This window comes from Spermophilus citellus (assembly GCF_964194105.1).
Source record: "Spermophilus citellus genome assembly, chromosome: 4".
NCBI lineage: Eukaryota > Metazoa > Chordata > Mammalia > Rodentia > Sciuridae > Spermophilus > Spermophilus citellus.
In genome coordinates, this window is record NC_138185.1 from 190,313,314 (window position 1) to 190,330,605 (window position 17,292).

Below are 17,292 nucleotides of genomic sequence, written 5' to 3' on the forward strand. Positions count from 1 at the left end.
ACATAAGTGAAAACTGCAATGAACACTTTGAAGAATGTTTGGCTATGTCTAAGAATACACCATGAATGAGCAATCCCGTTCTCAGTAATGTATCCAGCAGAAATATGCATGTTTGCATGCCAACATCATGTATTATTAGAATGCTCCTGATGGTATCTTCATATTTTCATAGTCCCAAAGTAGAAACTCCCCAAATGCCTATCAACAGTAGGACAAGTAAATTACAGTGTCTTCCTACAATGAGATTCTATCCATCAATGAGAAAGCACATGAATAAATCTCTCAGTTCTGATGCTGAGTGACGGTGCACAGACACGGAGCAGCATGTACTAGTATGATTCCTTTCACATAAAGTTTCAAAAGAGTCAAAGCTAACTTCTGCTATTAGAAGTCACTTTTCTGATAGTGAGAAGCCTGAGGGGGCTTCTACTGGTAAATGCAGTTTCTTGCTTTGGGTAGTGGTTACTAATAAAAGAAAAACATAAGCACATTTAAATTTTAAGGAGCTTGTTCAAGTTTTCAGAGACTCCGAAGTAGCTAGCACTTTACTAGGATGGGCTGTAAAACTTATAAAGTGTTTGATGGAGCCAGACAAAACAATTTTTTTGGTTAGAGTGGAAAGTCCCTAGTTAGAGGTTAGTTGATGGGTTCTGATTAGTACAGTGTCTAGTTTCAAATTACTATTTATATCCAGCTTTTTTTTTTTTATTCATGTAGAAATTTAAAGTGTCAGAGCCACCATTGTCCAAAGGCCTCCCAATTAGAATTTAACATGACAGAGATGGGGGCTGGGGATGTGGCTCAAGCGGTAGCGCGCTCGCCTGGCATGCATGCGGCCCGGGTTCGATCCTCAGCACCACATACCAACAAAGATGTTGTGTCCGCCGAGAACTAAAAAATAAATATTAAAAAAAAAATCTCTCTCTCTCTCTCCTCTCTCACTCTCTCTTAAAAAAAAAAAAAACATGACAGAGATATTTTCATATCATGAATATTTAGTGAACTATACAAATGATATGTGCACTCAGGTGTACATCTACGTGTGGTTTTAAAAAATCACGATGAGGTTTGTTTGTCTTCAGGTTTTAAGCCTGATTCATGTTTCTGCTAAGCTCCAACAAACCCCCTCTGCTTCAGATGAACTCCTTTGGTTTTTTTCCTTGCTCTTCTCCTTCTGACTCTTTTTGAAGTTACAAAATTGTTTCTCTACCTCTGTCCCTTGGATCTTTCCTTCTAATGTTTTAATTGAAGAACTATTGCTTCTGGTCCTGTAGATTTTAATACAAAACGTGGTAATTTACAAATCTGACCTTTCCTCTAGATTCCAAAGACCAGTATCTATTTCCTCCAAAGTTGCTTCTCCTCTAGTCTAACCCTCCTCAGAAAATGGCACCCATCATTCACTCAACGTGGAAACCTAGAAGCCCCTCCCAATTCTACCTCCCACCATTCCTCATTAAGTAGCATACTACAGTCTGTGCATTAACTCTCACCTATAAACGGTTCTACCCTTTCAGTTAGATTCTGTGCTGCCAATCTTACCCTCAACAAATTTAGACTGTACCACTCTCCTGCTGAGAACCCTCTAATGGCTTAGATAACCATGAAGGACACAGCTTTAACCTTCTCACTCAAGCCTCCAAAGTTTGAAAGATCTTCCTCCAGTCTCCATGTCCGTACATCTGCCCTTGTTAGGGTCCTTCCCTCTTTAAGACCTTTACATAGACCAGCCACCTGGAATGTCCTTTTGCTTCAATTTTTGCCTGTCTAGTCTTTCCTGTTATTCAGATCTTTTTTCTGAACACAATTTTTTTCTGAACCCTTGGTCTCTAATCACACTTCATCACGTTGTTTTCTTTAAATTTTCTTCATAGCATTTTTGATGGTAAATTTTCAGTGTCCTAGTACCTTGGAGATATTAAGCCCTCAATAAATGTGCTGAATGAATTCATGCATCGTGAACCTTGACAAGATATAAAACACAACCCTACCCAGTCTCTGGAGTCTATAGAAAAAAACAGTAGACTCTGTTACTCATCATTTCAGTAGGGAAGTGCTCCTGAACCTCTCCATGCTGAAAACATCACCTGATAGCTGGGCCGTGTTCAGTGGCAGCATCCTGAGTGTCACACTGAGACATAAGGGAGCAGAGGCAGGAGCACCAGGCCTGCCCTGGGCCTGCCTCAGCAGTGCTGCAAACTGTGGATGTAGTTTGGGTTACTGTGATCCAGGAAGTTGTAAGAGGCCCTCCAGAGAAGGTCTTATTAGTCCTGCCAGAGAACTTAGGTCACTTTTCTGTTTAGAGAAGGAACCAAGTTCCAAATGCAGGTAGCCAGGGGGTAGATTTGCTATTCTTTTGAGAATAAATGGGTAGATTAGGAACCAAAAGTAAATAGGAGGGTTCTTGCTTACCAAGCAAATCCTAATCCCTAGGTGATGATGACATATTTTAGGGGGGGAAAAAAAGCTGGAAAGCGTGTTTCATTTGAGAGAAATGGACTTTTAAAATGGTGAATTAAAATTACAAAATATTTTATAGCTAGAGCTCTTGGCCCAGCCTGTTTACTATTATTTTTGTTGTTTGTTTGCTTTAAATTTAAACAGCAGGATGGTCTCTAAAGCAAGTCAAAAAAGGGAGATTTAATTTGCCAACGTGTCTGGTTTTCACTGTCTCATTAAACCAAATCCCATGGTCTGGGCTGCCGCTGCTGGGAAGATGCAGCATGGAGCAGCACCGAGGCTGCTACACACTCCACTCCTTCCCTGCCCGCTGCTGCAGATCCTGACAGGCTGAACCGAGCAAGGTAGCAATCAAAAAGCCATCCGCTCCCCTGAGCAGTTGATGCAAATCAACCTCAGGCCATTGTGATGTTATTGGGACATAAACCAACAAATAGATGCTGCATTCAGACCCTTCTGGAACTGGAAACGTGCCCTAATTAAAGCAGACACAACAGCTCTGCGACGCAGCCAGACAGTAAATGAAGGGGCTGCCTGCAGGATTCCTCAGCTTCCAGGTTATAGCCGAGCTTACAGGAATTACACAAACCCTCCTACACCTCAGTGTTCTCCCCTGTACGTGACTGCACTTTTGCTTACCTAGTCTCTAGGTTAGCATATGAGAAATGTAAAAATTTAGAAGACATTGTTAATTTTTTCACCCACCAAAGGAATCCCTATGGCATTTCTTGTATCATGTACCCTGCCCACATGGGTGCTGAGCAGACTGAACCAAGTCAGCAGTCATACAACCTCAGAAATCCATGAAGGAGCATTGGATTCAGCCTCTCATTTCAGAGCTATGGCCAACCACCAAGGTGAACTTTAAAACCAGGGCATAGAGAAGGTAACCAAAGTCTGGACACTGTAGTATATTTCAACCTTTCTCCTCAAGCCAAATTGGATTTTATCTGAAAATAAATTAACTCATAGTGAAATTAAAGTGTGATGATGTGTTTAATAGTCAACAAATCTAAAGATAGGAACTTAGTGCAAAATTGAAATTAAAAAATTCTTCAGACAATTTGCTTAAAATGCCCTGTAGACAAATTAAAATCATATCTCCACGCCCCCCAATCTTTGGTTAACAATTGTCCACCCCACAGCTATCTCTCTGCATTAAAATGAAAATGAGTCACATGGATGAGGAGCCACAAAACATGGATTGCCGCAGTCTTGGCTGGGCACAAGATCACGAGCCACCACAGCTTTGTAGATTCAAACAGCAATTCTTTATTCCCGAACTCACACCGGCCTCTACACACGTTCTGGGGAAATCCCAGTTCTGCTGCCGCCCAATTCACCTACTCCACGAGGCTTTTTTCCTAATACTTTCTGAATTTCACAAGAACTCAACGGGAACTCAGGCAGCAGGAACACCCTATTCCCAGCAGCAATACTCTTCAACATCCAACTTCCCTAAAACCCATATTGTCTTAAACTGGGAACGCCCTAAACCCAAGGAGTGGGATACTTCCTCAAACCTGCAGGATACACCCTAATCCTGGATCCACCCTCGTCCTTGAGCAGGGTCACCTTTCTCAAACACACATGCAATGTCACAGCGAATTTCCAAAGGCAAGTCCATTTAACATGGGGTACGCTGGCAAGGAAATTTCGATGCGTCATTCCTATTTGGCAATGGCCCTCAGCAATGGATGAAGCCAGGTGCCATGTAAGAAGTTCAACTACCCCAAGACCACCATGCTTGAGAGTTTACATGCAAGAGTTTAGGTTGTAACATGGATTCAAAGGTGATTTTTCTGGAACCACTGACTTTTCATTTGGGTCTACAGGTGCCTGAAGATGCTAAATGGGTAACTAAAAGCAGGAAAGAAAAAGCTTGGCATCTCTACCACTATTTGGCATCTTTCTCCTCCATTCTGAGTCATTCTTTCCTGTAGTCACACTGAATTCCAGGAACAATAGGTCTGGTGGATAAATATCCTATGGGAAGAATATCAACTACCTCATAGGCACCAGCAACTTTCTTATCAAATATAAGGTCCTTCTTGACCAATCTTGAGATAAGGATCAACTAGACCACAGTTTGACCAAGATGGATTAAGTGTGGATGCTTCTTGCTCCACTCCCTTGTGTTCCTACCTTGTTTAAACCAAAAGCTCCTGTCATTGCTTCCCCTTGTCTACCTAATCTAGCTATGCTAAATTAATTCTGGCCTTTCACCATTACTTTTTCTGTTTGTTTTCTGGGGGCAAGTATGATTCACTGGGAATCCAAAGTTGGGCCTCTGGCAGAGGACTGTAGTCACAGCGTCACCAGCCTTTGCTGAGCTCCTAGCCTCACATCCACTCAGTGGTTGGACCATCTGCAACATTTCAGCCAAGTCAAGCCCTCAGAAGATGATGGCAAAACAGCCAACTACTAACTACAAGAGCTAAAAACTTCCTGCATCCACTTCCTGCCTTGAAAGGTCCCAAGCCAAAATTATCCTTACTTCCCAACCCACAATATTATGGGCAAAATGGTTATTTTATATGCCTGGTTTGGGGATAAGCAGCAAGTAGAATAGCACGACTTAAAATTTTAACCAAAAGACATAGCTCTCACCACAGACTCTTGATGATAGGATGCCTATCTACTAACTCTCATCACAAAGCATCCTAATAACTCAGGCATGGTGGCACAGGCTTCTAATCCCAGTTATTCCTTAGAAAGCTGAGGCAGGAGGATTACAAGTTTGAGGCCAGCCTGGGAAGTTTAGGGAGATCTGGCCTCACAATAAAAAATAAAAGGGCTGGGGATGTAGCTCAGGCGCAGAATGCCCCTGGGCTCAATTCCCAGTATCACAAAGCAAAGCAAACAGAGCCACTGAGTACCGGATAGCCTCTGAGTGAAGACTTGCGCTGGAAGGTCAGGACAATGACTTCAGGCAGCACTGTCTTCCCTACTCTGGGCTGAACTCTTTCTCTGTGTAACTTTCACCCATCTGTCCTACTTCTGCCTTCTGATGCCAGAACAAGTCTACTCTCCTCTTGTGACATCAGAAAAGATTATGCAAATATAATAGGTCAATAGAAAGAGAAAAGCCTCCTTTGTTCCCAGGTCCTTTGAAGCATTAAGACATTAAAGAAGTGTTCTCTCCTGAGATTCCCCCTGGGGGTCATAACATTTACACATACTTTGCATATGTACTTCTGTGAAGGAATGGAGGAAATGACTATATGTGAAAAATTCTGGTTTTATTACAGACTTTTTTCTTTACATTGTTGAAAATGCTCACATTGCAAAAAATAAAGAAAAAAGTCACACAGCAAAAATAAACTTGGGTTGGGTTTGAGAGTTAAATGCAAACTTGTCAACTTATTCATTTATTTTAAAAAAATGAAAGAAAATCCTGATGAGTAGTTATATTTAGGGAATAAAGTACTTAATTTTCTCAGTGTAACTTCAAAGACTAGAAAGAAAAGACCATACAATTGATTACCAACTCAAACTTTCACATAAAAATATTCACAAATAAGGGCTGGGGATGTGGCTCAAGTGGTAGCTCGCTAGCCTGGCATGCGCTCTGCCTGGGTTTGATCCTCAGCACTACATATAATAAAGATGTTGTGTCTGATGAAAACTAAAAAAAAATAAATAAATATTAAAAATTATCTCTCTCTCTCTCTCACCCCCTAAAAAAAAAAAATTTTAAATATTCACAAATAAAATTAAAGGTCTAATAAAAAAATTAGAAAATATTTCAGGCATACAATTAAAAAAAGATTAAGAATCTTAATATATTTTTAAAATTACAATTAGAAAAACAGTAAATAGTAAGAAAAAGGAACAATTCAATAACAAGAAATATGTGTAAAGGCAAAAATGTAGGTAATTTGTTATGAAAAAAGTATAAATGATCTATGAATGTATTTAAAAGAATTCTATTATTTTATAACAAAGGACATGAAAATTAAATAACAATGTGTCATTGTTTTAATTTTCTTAGGAATATATATATATATATTTTTAGTAGCCAATAATCATGATTGACACATACAGAGAAAAAGGGCCCAGGTCCCTATTGCTTGTCAACTATTAACTGGTCTAATCTTCCTGCAAAGCAGTGTAAATGGATCAATAACCTATAAAATGATCCCTTTCTATAAGCCAAATATGCATATCTATCCTTAAGATGTCAAAATAATCAATAGTGTTCACAGCTTTGTTTATAATGTTTACTAGAATACCAATCACAGAGGAAAAAAAATGAACAGAAATTAAAGAAAATGTGTTTCAGTAGGAAAGTTGCTGAATAAGATATGGTATTGCCATATATTATAATCCCTATCCAGCCATTAGGTATCAGTGGTAGAAAACATTTATTAGCAAAAAGGTGCACTTGCATGTTGTTAATCTATATGAGGTTATAAAATGTATAGATAAGATATATACTTGCATGCACACATATATGAAGGAAATTTTAAATACATACTGTTATATCAAATATAGATTTTAACACAAGAAAATGTATTAAAATAAAAATATTTTAAAATATAAATTATATGATACGTATTTCATGTAGACTACATGCCTGTATTTTATATAGGACATATTACATATAAAGAAAATGCTACTTCAATATTTTTAATATAAAACTAAAAGATCCTACCAAAATACCTATATGTAAACAAGGAAGATTATGAGTAATTTTCATTTTCTTCTTCTATTTTGTACTTTCTGAATTTTCTACAATAACCACTGTAATCTTAGAAGTAGAAAAATGTGTACAAACATACATAAGCATGAAGATAGCTAGTAGACTTCACAAAATACTCTATTTAAATTGTGTGAAAACAAAACAAATATCTACTTCACAGTAAAGACCTGTTTGACAAGAAATGGGATAGAAAAGGGAAGAGGAAACTCAAGTTCAAAAGCACAGTGTTGTATCATGGGGTTCCTGACTAGGTGTAGAAAGACCTCTACCTAGCAGCGCAACCCAGGTCTAGAACCCAATGTGCGCTGTGACCCAGAACATAACACTCACTTCCTCTAGGCTTCAGTTTCCTTAACTAAAAATAAGTGTGTTAGACTAGAGAACATCAAATTCCCACCTAACCTTTAAAAAACTCACCTTTCTGGTGAATTAAGGTATGAACTTTGTCCCAATAAATTTTCTTTAAGCAAATAATACAGCTTACAGTTATCAGACAAAATATAGGTCATACAGTTAGATTTAATTTCATGTAAATAGTGAATAACTTTTCAGGATAAGTATATCCCATACAATATTTGGGGCATATTTAAGCATTTTTTTTAACTACCAAGCATGGGACTCCTCTAATGAAATATCGACTATCCAGCTGTTTCCTGTGAGGAAAAATTAATGTTAAGGAATAAACATATACTAAAAGATCAGATGTTTATCTAATTTTAAATTTAACTTGGCATCCTGTATTTTTATTTGCTGAATCTGGCAATCCTGGCTATAGTTCTTAGTTCATGTAATTGACTATCATAGAATGTTCAAGTAAAATTATATCCCAAAATTATCTTTCTTCCTTTCTTGTTCATCTTTTATGTCCAGTCTAGTACAAAATTGTGAGAACACCCAGGTTAGACATTGGCTGAGGCTGCCGCAGAAGAGAATGGCTTTAAAATAAAAGCTGGAGTGGATCTTGGAGGACTCCTGGGTGGAAACTTCATTTATTTCAATAAGGGCAAGTTCTATCTGAAAGGAGGTCGAAGTGGTGCACCTCCTGGCTCTCACAGCCCTGCCCCACAGGGTGGGAATCACCACCACGGCCCAAAGGCTTTTCTGTATTCTGCTTGAAAACTTGTCTTTCCTTGAGAAATAAGCCACTCTTTATAATTTAAAGCAGGGGTCAGCAAACTTCTTCAATGGACAAATAATAAATTATTTAGGCATGGTGAGTCACATACAGCCTATGTTATATAGTCTTAAACATATTGTTTTAAAGATATAAAAATTATCTTTAGTTCTTATAGCTATACATACAAAAAGTGGTCTCAGTTCAGATTTTGCCCATAGGCCATTGTATGCTAACCATTGATTCAAAGGTTACCATTCTCAGAGTGTATTTTGACTTAATTGAATCTAATGTTCTTAGGAAAAGTAATAAAATCTCACAGAAGAACTTTGGACATAAGTCATTATCAGGAAAATAAGCAGACAGTTGATTTCCTCAAATCCCAAAGTCATCAAAGAATATTATCAATGCAAGAAATACACAAATGAGATTTTGTGTAAATTCCTGATCCAAACTGGTCTCTAGTTTTATTGTCAGAGTTGGATATAGAATAGGCATGTACTATTACATCTAATGCTTCATTAGCTTGATGTATCAAATGTATGGCTTTAATGAGAAAAATGCATTTATTTCTATAAAGACTTTATGTGAGCCATAAAAACTTTATAGTTACCTAGACCTTTTGCATCTTAGAGTTATCCAGATGAAGATAGCACAATTTTTCAACAAACATTCTACTTATTTTCCAAAACCAAGCTGTAATTCAACTCCCTCTTTTAAAGGAAACATATCCTCTAACCTAGCCCTAGACAAGTACATTGCTCAATTTAGCTTTCAAGGCAATCCTATAGTTGCTCTTCTGACAAATTTTGCCTCTTTGAGGAAACTTTTTAGCTGTGTGATTTTGGTCAAGTTACTTGACATTTCTAAAGCTCAGGTCCCATGTCTGAAAATGAGTATAAAATTGCCTACCTCATTAAATTGTCAAGAAGATTAAAAATAACTCATGAGAAGTCACAGCACTGTGCCTGGCATTAGTATGTGTTCACTAAAGAAAAACTGCTTTAACAATTCCCTCTTTTTTTTTTTTTTTTTTTTTTTGAGCACATTTCCTTAAAGCCTCTCCTCTTGCTATACTCTGAGCTCCCTCAGGTCCAGGATGTACATGCTTCTTCTCTGTGTCCTGAAGATGTGGCACATAGCAGACCCAAGTCAAGGTTGATTGACTGAAATGAAACCACCACACAGACCTATACCTATTAATAAGACTCCCTAATAGACTCACTAATACATTTTCTGAACTCAAAGAAGGAAGACTGCAAGACTAGTTGATATTGAAATCATCCTAAAAAATTCTGAGATACTGTACTTATATCAAGAATATGAATAAAAACTTGCAAATAACCATAAGGTACCTGAAATTGGGTCACTGCTAGGAGAATGCTTTATTATTGGTGGATTAAAGATAAAGCAGGTCCTAATTGCAGCTTTAACTTCCGGATGTCTATGTCAGCACTGCTCAGGGATAAACTTCTAAAATGATAATACTTTGATTTAGTATTAGATTTTACCATTCAGTGCACTTTGCCACCTATTATTTTCTTTTATCCTCAAAACGAGCCCAAGAGGGAGAGCAATTTTACAGATGAGCAAATAGCAGCGCAGCAGGTTCAGTGACCGACAGAGGGTCACAGAGTGATTTTAATAGCAGAGCTGGGCTCCAAGACAGGATGCAGACTCCTGGTCCCACACTTACTTCCTGGGACCAGGGTGTCCCCATCCCAAACTCACAGGACAGGACTATTCAAGAAACTGATACTGGCACAGCACTGTTCAATACCTGCTGAGCATTCAGTAAATGCCTGGGGAAGGAAGAGAAGAGGAAGGGTGGGAGGTTATAGACTGGAAGGATATTTTCCATGCAGTAATCTATCATAGGTGGAGAAGAAAGGTAAGGGAAATATTTGGACCTTTCAGTGGGAGTTACCTCAGCTGCCTTCAGGACATCATAGTCAGCTCTAGGTCATAGCACCATCAAGACTATTGAACTATGTACACTAGACAACTTCCTCTGAAGCCATGTTTACCAACCTTGCTAACCAGCTAAGGACACACAAAGCTTATTGATTCATTACTGAGTTTTAAAGACCCAAGCCAAAATTTCTTACTAAAGAGTTCTTGTCTCTATATACAACTGTTATAGTTAAACTTTGTCCCAGGGTTGCATAAACTGACTTCCAGACCACTCACGTATAATCGAATCAAGCCTTTATTGAAGCACACCTGTGGCAGCTGACCAGAACATAAAGTTGTTCCCCTGATCAGCCCCGAACAATTGCAAGGGCACTCCTTATAAGCCTGAAAACCGCAAAAGGGATGTTTGGGGGGTCTAGCCAATGCAAGCAAGCCAGGTTACAGAAGCGGGAGAATGCAGTCAAGCTGTGGGAAGCCTAACCAATCACAGTTAGCCCAATCACCCCAGTTACAGAAACAGAGCCCTGTTACCCTAGTTACAGAAACAATACCCCATTAGGTAGTTCCGTGTTCTTAAAGGTTTCTATAGCAAAAGGAAAAGAACATCTTGCTCCAGTCATGACTCTTCTACTTGGCATGGTTGTTTTACAGGATGAAGTCATAAAACAAAATGGAGTCACATTTGCTCCTACTATCACACAACAAAGTTTTTGAGGCTATTTAGATGAAGATAAGTCCAGTAGATGATTCTTTTATTTGGTACTTTGTAGTTTAGAAAGCACCTCTAGCAGAAGAATTGTGATCTCTCCTAGGTCATAGGTCTCTAAGACAGTGATGAAAACTATGAACTTTATTTCCAAAAAGAAACACTGTGCTGTGCACATATAGAAATGATTTCACATACAATTCAGGGAAGATGGGAGATGGGCGTTTCCATATATTTTAGAAGGATTTCATGGGAATCAGTGAAAAAAATCTATCATTGATAAATTCTATCATTCCATATTGACAGCAGCCTTTTGAGGTATGGAAGCAGATATTATCCATCCTGTTTTACACACAAGAGATTATTAACTCAAAAATGTAAGTGACACATCTATGGGAAAAAGTTTATTATATAGAACAAACGCCCAGCTCTCCTGACTACGGGCCTGGAGCTCCTTCCCTATATCAAGGTTCCCAAGTTACAGGTGAAGACATAAAAATTGTTCAAGAAATTATTTGACCTCTGCAGACATACATCAATTCAAGAGAGTAATAGCTTTCCCCTTCCCTGTCACAGGTGTTATTCAAAATACTGCTCTGTAAGCCTCCAGAGCATTTAAAAAATCACACACAAAAAAAATCTTGCCCCAAACACCATATTGAAATGCTGCTCATGGATTTCTATTGCTACTGCTTTTGAATTCATAACCACTTAATGCTTTGTGAGTGACGGTATTTTCCAAAGGCTAGAAACCAGTGTTGATGCAAGTAAGTGCTATCATAGGAGTAGTTGGGAGACCAGTTATGATAACACAGAGGAGACAGGTGGCAATAATCCAGGTGTAAGGCAGGGGGAGTTTGAGTAGGCTGAGTAGGAGAAGCAGTCATGGGCAGATTCTGTATATATCTAAGAGTACAGCCAACCATTTGTGGATGAATGCTGATTAAGTATGAGCAAAGGAGAACGTCAAGGATGTCTTCAGAGTTTTGGTTTGAACACCTAGAAGGTTGAAGCTGACATTAACTGAGATGAGAAAAAGGGAAATTTGAGTTCACTTTTGGACACGTTAATTTTTATCCATTAGATACCCAAGTGGAAATGTCTAATAGGTAATTGATGAAGAATTAAGGTTTGGCCTGGAATGTCCCCCCAAAAGCTCATATGTTGAAAGCATGGAGCCACAAAGCTCAGAGATGGGGCTTTTAGGCAATTACTGGGTTGTGAGAACTCTGACCACATTAATCCATAAAGTGAATTAATCTGCTGATAACCGAATGGACTACTGGGAGGTGGGACCTAGCAAAAGGACATAGGTCATTGCAGGCATGCCTAGAAGGGTTTATCTTCTTCCCAGCCCCTGCCCCCTGGCTCTCATGCACTCCCTCGCTCTCTCTGCTTCCCAACTGCCACAAGCTGAACAACTTTCCTCCACCATGAGTCTCCTTCACCATGAGCAGTCAGCAGACCATGTACTGAGTCCTTTGAGACCGTGAGCCAAAATAAATCTCTCCTCCTATAAGTTGTTCTTGTCAGGTATTTTAGCCACAACAATGAAAGGCTAACTAACATGACCTTATAAGTCTGGAGTTCTGAGAAGAGGTCTGTACTGGACATAAACATTTAGAGACTATGGTACATCAATGGTTGTTTTAGGCAGGTTTTTTGCTGCTGCAACTCAAAGACCCAACCAGAACAACTGTAGAAGCAAGGGGGGGGGAGAGATAGAGGGGGGAGGGAGGGAGAGGAGAAAGAGGGGGGAGGGAGTGAGAGGGGGAAGAGGGGGAGAGGAGAGGGGGGAGAGAAGAGGGGGTAGGGGGGTAGAGGGAGGTAGGGAGAAAGAGGGAGGAGGGGGAGGGGGAAGTGGAGGGGAGAGGGAGGGGGGAGGGGGGAGAGAGAGATCTACTTGCCAGAAACTCCTCTGAACCTTCTTGTATTGTTTCACACATGAGCTTTTGGGAGATACCTCACATCTAAACCATAAAAATGATAAAGCCATCACACTTGATAAGGTCACCAGGTAAGTGAGTTCAGGTTCAGAAGAGGTCCAAAGATGAAGCCCTGGGTACACAAATGTTAAATGGCTAACTATCTCTAGTGGAAAATTTCAGGTCACGTATTCATGCATGAACCAATTATTCTGACCTGGAAAATGCTATATTTGGATCAGAAGAGGCATGACATGCCTAAATCACCACTATGGAAAAGAGGTGGGATTAATCAGGTTTAAACCAATCAAAGTTGTAAGAGCATGAGGCAAGTCCAACCCATCTAAAACACCTGCACTCAGAGGATTGGAACAGATGTTGGTGAGGTCACTACAATGCTCATCCACTATTTACGTACCTTTTAGTTTTTTGTTTTTGCAGTGAGAGTTTTAACATTAAACAAATCTGCAATTAAATTTTGGTGCTGTCACCAAGAATACAACTGTGAACAGATTACTGAGCTTTTCGAAATTGTTTATTTGCAAAATTAGAATAGTATTTCCTCCTCCCTAAAAAGATATTTGAAAAAGACTCCATTGAGCTATTACTATATAGAGTGTGCTTGATACAATGTTTAATACACAGTAAATAATCAAAAGTATTAATTGCTATTATTCCCCCCTAGAGTATAGCTTAAAGCAAAGCCCTATCCATATGCAGGTAAATTATTTGGGAAATCATTCCAGGAAGCACAAATATAGGGAGGATGGAAACAATGCCAGGATTGGTCACTAGAGATGGATTGCTAGTGACCAATCCATCTAGAGATGGACTGACTAGAGATGGATTGCTCAGGACCATCTAAAAAATATTATAAAATGTGATTTAGAATTGTGTATCCTGGATGATTATAGGGGAAACATTTATCTATCAATTCCTGTTTCTGACTCATCAAAAGTATATACCCTCCAACACACTACATTGACTTAACCCCTTCATCTTTCTAGGTTGCTAAAGCCCAAGTTGGAGTTAAATGGTTTCCCATGAGTATTCTACAATACTGCTTTAGATGAGACCCAAGGAAAGAAACAAGAGGTACAAGTCAAGGTGAAGCACTGTTAGATTGGGCATGCCCAAAGCAGACTGAAGGTGGTAGAGAGTCCATGTCTGCAAAGTAGATGGGAAGAGGGAAGTAGAGAAGATACAAGATGAGCTCAAAAAAGTGATAATTACATTAATAATAATAATTAATCAACAACATCATCATCATCATCATCATCATCATCATCATCATCATCATCTTGGCTAAATCCTTGTATCAAAAACTCTTAGCTAGGGCTCTTTCCCATGAGCTTTTGATCCCCTGAAATGCAAGGCTAAGTTTTTTTTCTTATTTTCATACCTATAATTCAGTGTTAAAAACATAGAACATAGTTAATATTTGTTAAATGAACTAATGTGGCATGAAAAACAATTTGAAATATATGTTTCAGTTATATACGTGTGAGCTCGTTGACCTGTCCTTTTATTTCTTCCTGCAGCAATTTGATAGCCGAAATTCGATATAAAACTCTTGAACTGATTTATTTCTTTTAGGTCTATACTAAGGGAAAAAAATAACACAAGAAACAAAATCCTGATTTTGTACAAAAAGCAGTAAGCTCTGAAAAAAGAAACTTCTCTTCTCTAATTGCTTCCCCAGTTACCTTTCCTAGATTCACAGAAATTAATGGTGGGAGAGGCATAGCTCAGCTGGTTGTATAGGGCTGAGATCCTTTGAGCTTCATTATGGCCTCCGTGAGAAGAGGACTGTAGGCAGAAGCCTCTTCTGTAACCCCTGCCCTGCTCCTGAATCTCTCACATATGCTAAGGTCAGCCTACTTCTGTCCCTCTTGTATTGACTGAGTCATTCACATGCTCTCACTTTTCACCCTAGTTAAGTAGAATCCCATTAGCCTAGATACATAACACTGGATTGCATTGTACCTCAGCCTGATCTGTTTAGTATTTTCATACATGAGGACATGTTTTATTCTTTCCAGTACTCACATGGACTATCAACAAACATAGTATAAAGATAGTGGTCAAAGTCATACTTACAACTAAGCCACTATCCACACTGAATGACTGGAGGGCAAATCCTTCCCTGAGCTAATACTTGAAAGCACTTTATTAGTACCCTGTTCCACTTTGCTTACTGTTTCTTTCCCAGCATATCTTCTATGAGAAGGATTAAGTAGTTTAAAGGGAATGAGACTTAGCACCCTGTTAATTGGTTGGCTTGGTCAAGTGCTGAAAGAGCTGTGAACTCTAACCTTGGCCAAGGGAGAGCCCTGAGAAGGAGGTGGTTAGTGGCTAAGGTGGTGAGCTACCAAGTTTCAGAAGACTGAAAACACTGTAAATCTACAATTTGACCAGTTAGCCCTAAATATGGGAGATGGAGAGGCCTTTTCAAGTTACTTAAACCACAATACAGCCACTTGCTTTCTGTGACTCCACATGGCAAGTAGATCTTGTCTTCAAGCACAGAAGGCAGCATGTGCCAAAAAGGACAAAGTGACTAAGCCAAGAGAAGGGCCTGGGCAGACACAAATGCCTCTCACATCTGCATTCAGTAACCCTCTCTGTGTTTTGTTCTCCCAGATGAAAAATTACTTTAAAGTTATCTGTTCTTATCATCTTTCTCTAAAAATGGCATTAACTCTTTTCCAGTTCTATCGCCTTTTACAAAAACAAAGCACTTAACAATTTTAAGCCCAAGGTACAAATGAAATGCTTCCTCTGTAATTTCAAAGGCTTCTATCAGATTGTCCTTCAGAGAAGGAAATTTCGTGTAAACAAAGAGACCTTCTATTTCTTCACTTGTCCTCAGCCTGCCTCTTTGCTGCCCTTTGTCCCAAATATCCTTGCTTCTCTATGCCTCTTGCTTAATGTCCTCACAAGAATATGCTTGACCTTTGCTTTCAACTTAACTCACCCACCACCACCACCCAGCTCATGGGGATTTACATTCTGAGCCTCATCTCTGATTGTGAAATGATAGAATTCCCTAACTGTTAAATGTGTTACAGAGATTCCCATTAGTTTTCCTTTCAACAAACAAATATTTCTCCATTACCACCCTACAGAGAGGAAAATACAAGATTCTGTCCAGAAGGAACCTACAATGCAGGGACAACATAAACCAGTAGTGAGCTCACAATGTAATATGCTCCTCCATGAAGCTGTCAGGAGTGTCTGGTCAGGGTATTGAGAGAGGCAGGTCCCTCCTTCTGAGCAGCCTGGAGTTATTGGGAAGAAATATTTGTCCAATATCTTACAGGATGAGCAGCCTCTTCACAAATAGAACAATTTGTGGAGAGCACATTTCTCCAAGATAAAGGAAGAACAGGAACAAAGCACAGAGAAATTTAAAAAAAAAATTCCACGGCATATGGAAAAGAGTGAAAAATGTGGTGACCACAGACTGATGCAGCAAGGGTACTCCAGATCAAGGCTGGAGAACCGCACTGGTCAGGGAGGGCAGAGCGGAAGGTGATAGACATATGTGGGTGTGAACCATGAGCACCCAGAGCTGACAAAGGCGCCTAAACTCAGGGATGACTGTTCTCTTTTTAAAAGGTTCATTGTGGAGGGAACAAGGAAGGTTAAGCAGTTGGAAAAGATTGATTTCTGGTTAGCCAGCTAGGAGGCAGCCAGCCAGCAGACAGAATCAGGGAGACAGGGTAAGAACTTGAACCCTCCCAGGCAAAGGAGACAGGATGAGTTTCCCTCACAAGGTTCAGCCCAGATGCAAAGCAGCACAAAAGCCTTGCTGATGAGAGAGAATTCCTGTGTGTATCACCGATCACCTCCAGCTCTAAACTAGTATTTGGAACTTCAGCTTTGCCCTCATTTGTTTTGAGACTTTGTACACTTGAGCTTTTAGGGTTTTCTTCCACTCTAATTCATCTACTCAGCAAATACCTGTTCCCAGCATCTCAAACCAACTTGCTGTATTTTCACAAGAAAATATTTTTCTTTCCTAACAAAGACTGACTTTTAGAGCTGCCATTACTGATAACAGATGTTGAAACATTTCAACTTACTTTTTATTTCTTTTTTCCCCAAGATTTTAAAATGGGCTTTAAAAATATTTTATATAGATTTTTAGCCTCAATATGTTTTTCCTAACATTATTACTTCTCTTCTCCCAATGTATAATAAAAAAAATTAACAGCTCCTGTTACTGTTTATTTCCCATCTGCTGGAGATAATATAAAATTTCAGATATGCTTATAAAATACGTACCAAACATGTCAAAAATAATCTATGGTATAGTAAACATTATGTTCATTGTATGTATTTTATGTACCACTTCTGACTAAACATGTATTATTATAGCATAAGCCATCCTGTTTAACCTATTGTAATTTTACCACACTCCACAGTGGCACTGAAATGGAATAGGGATATCATGTATATAGTA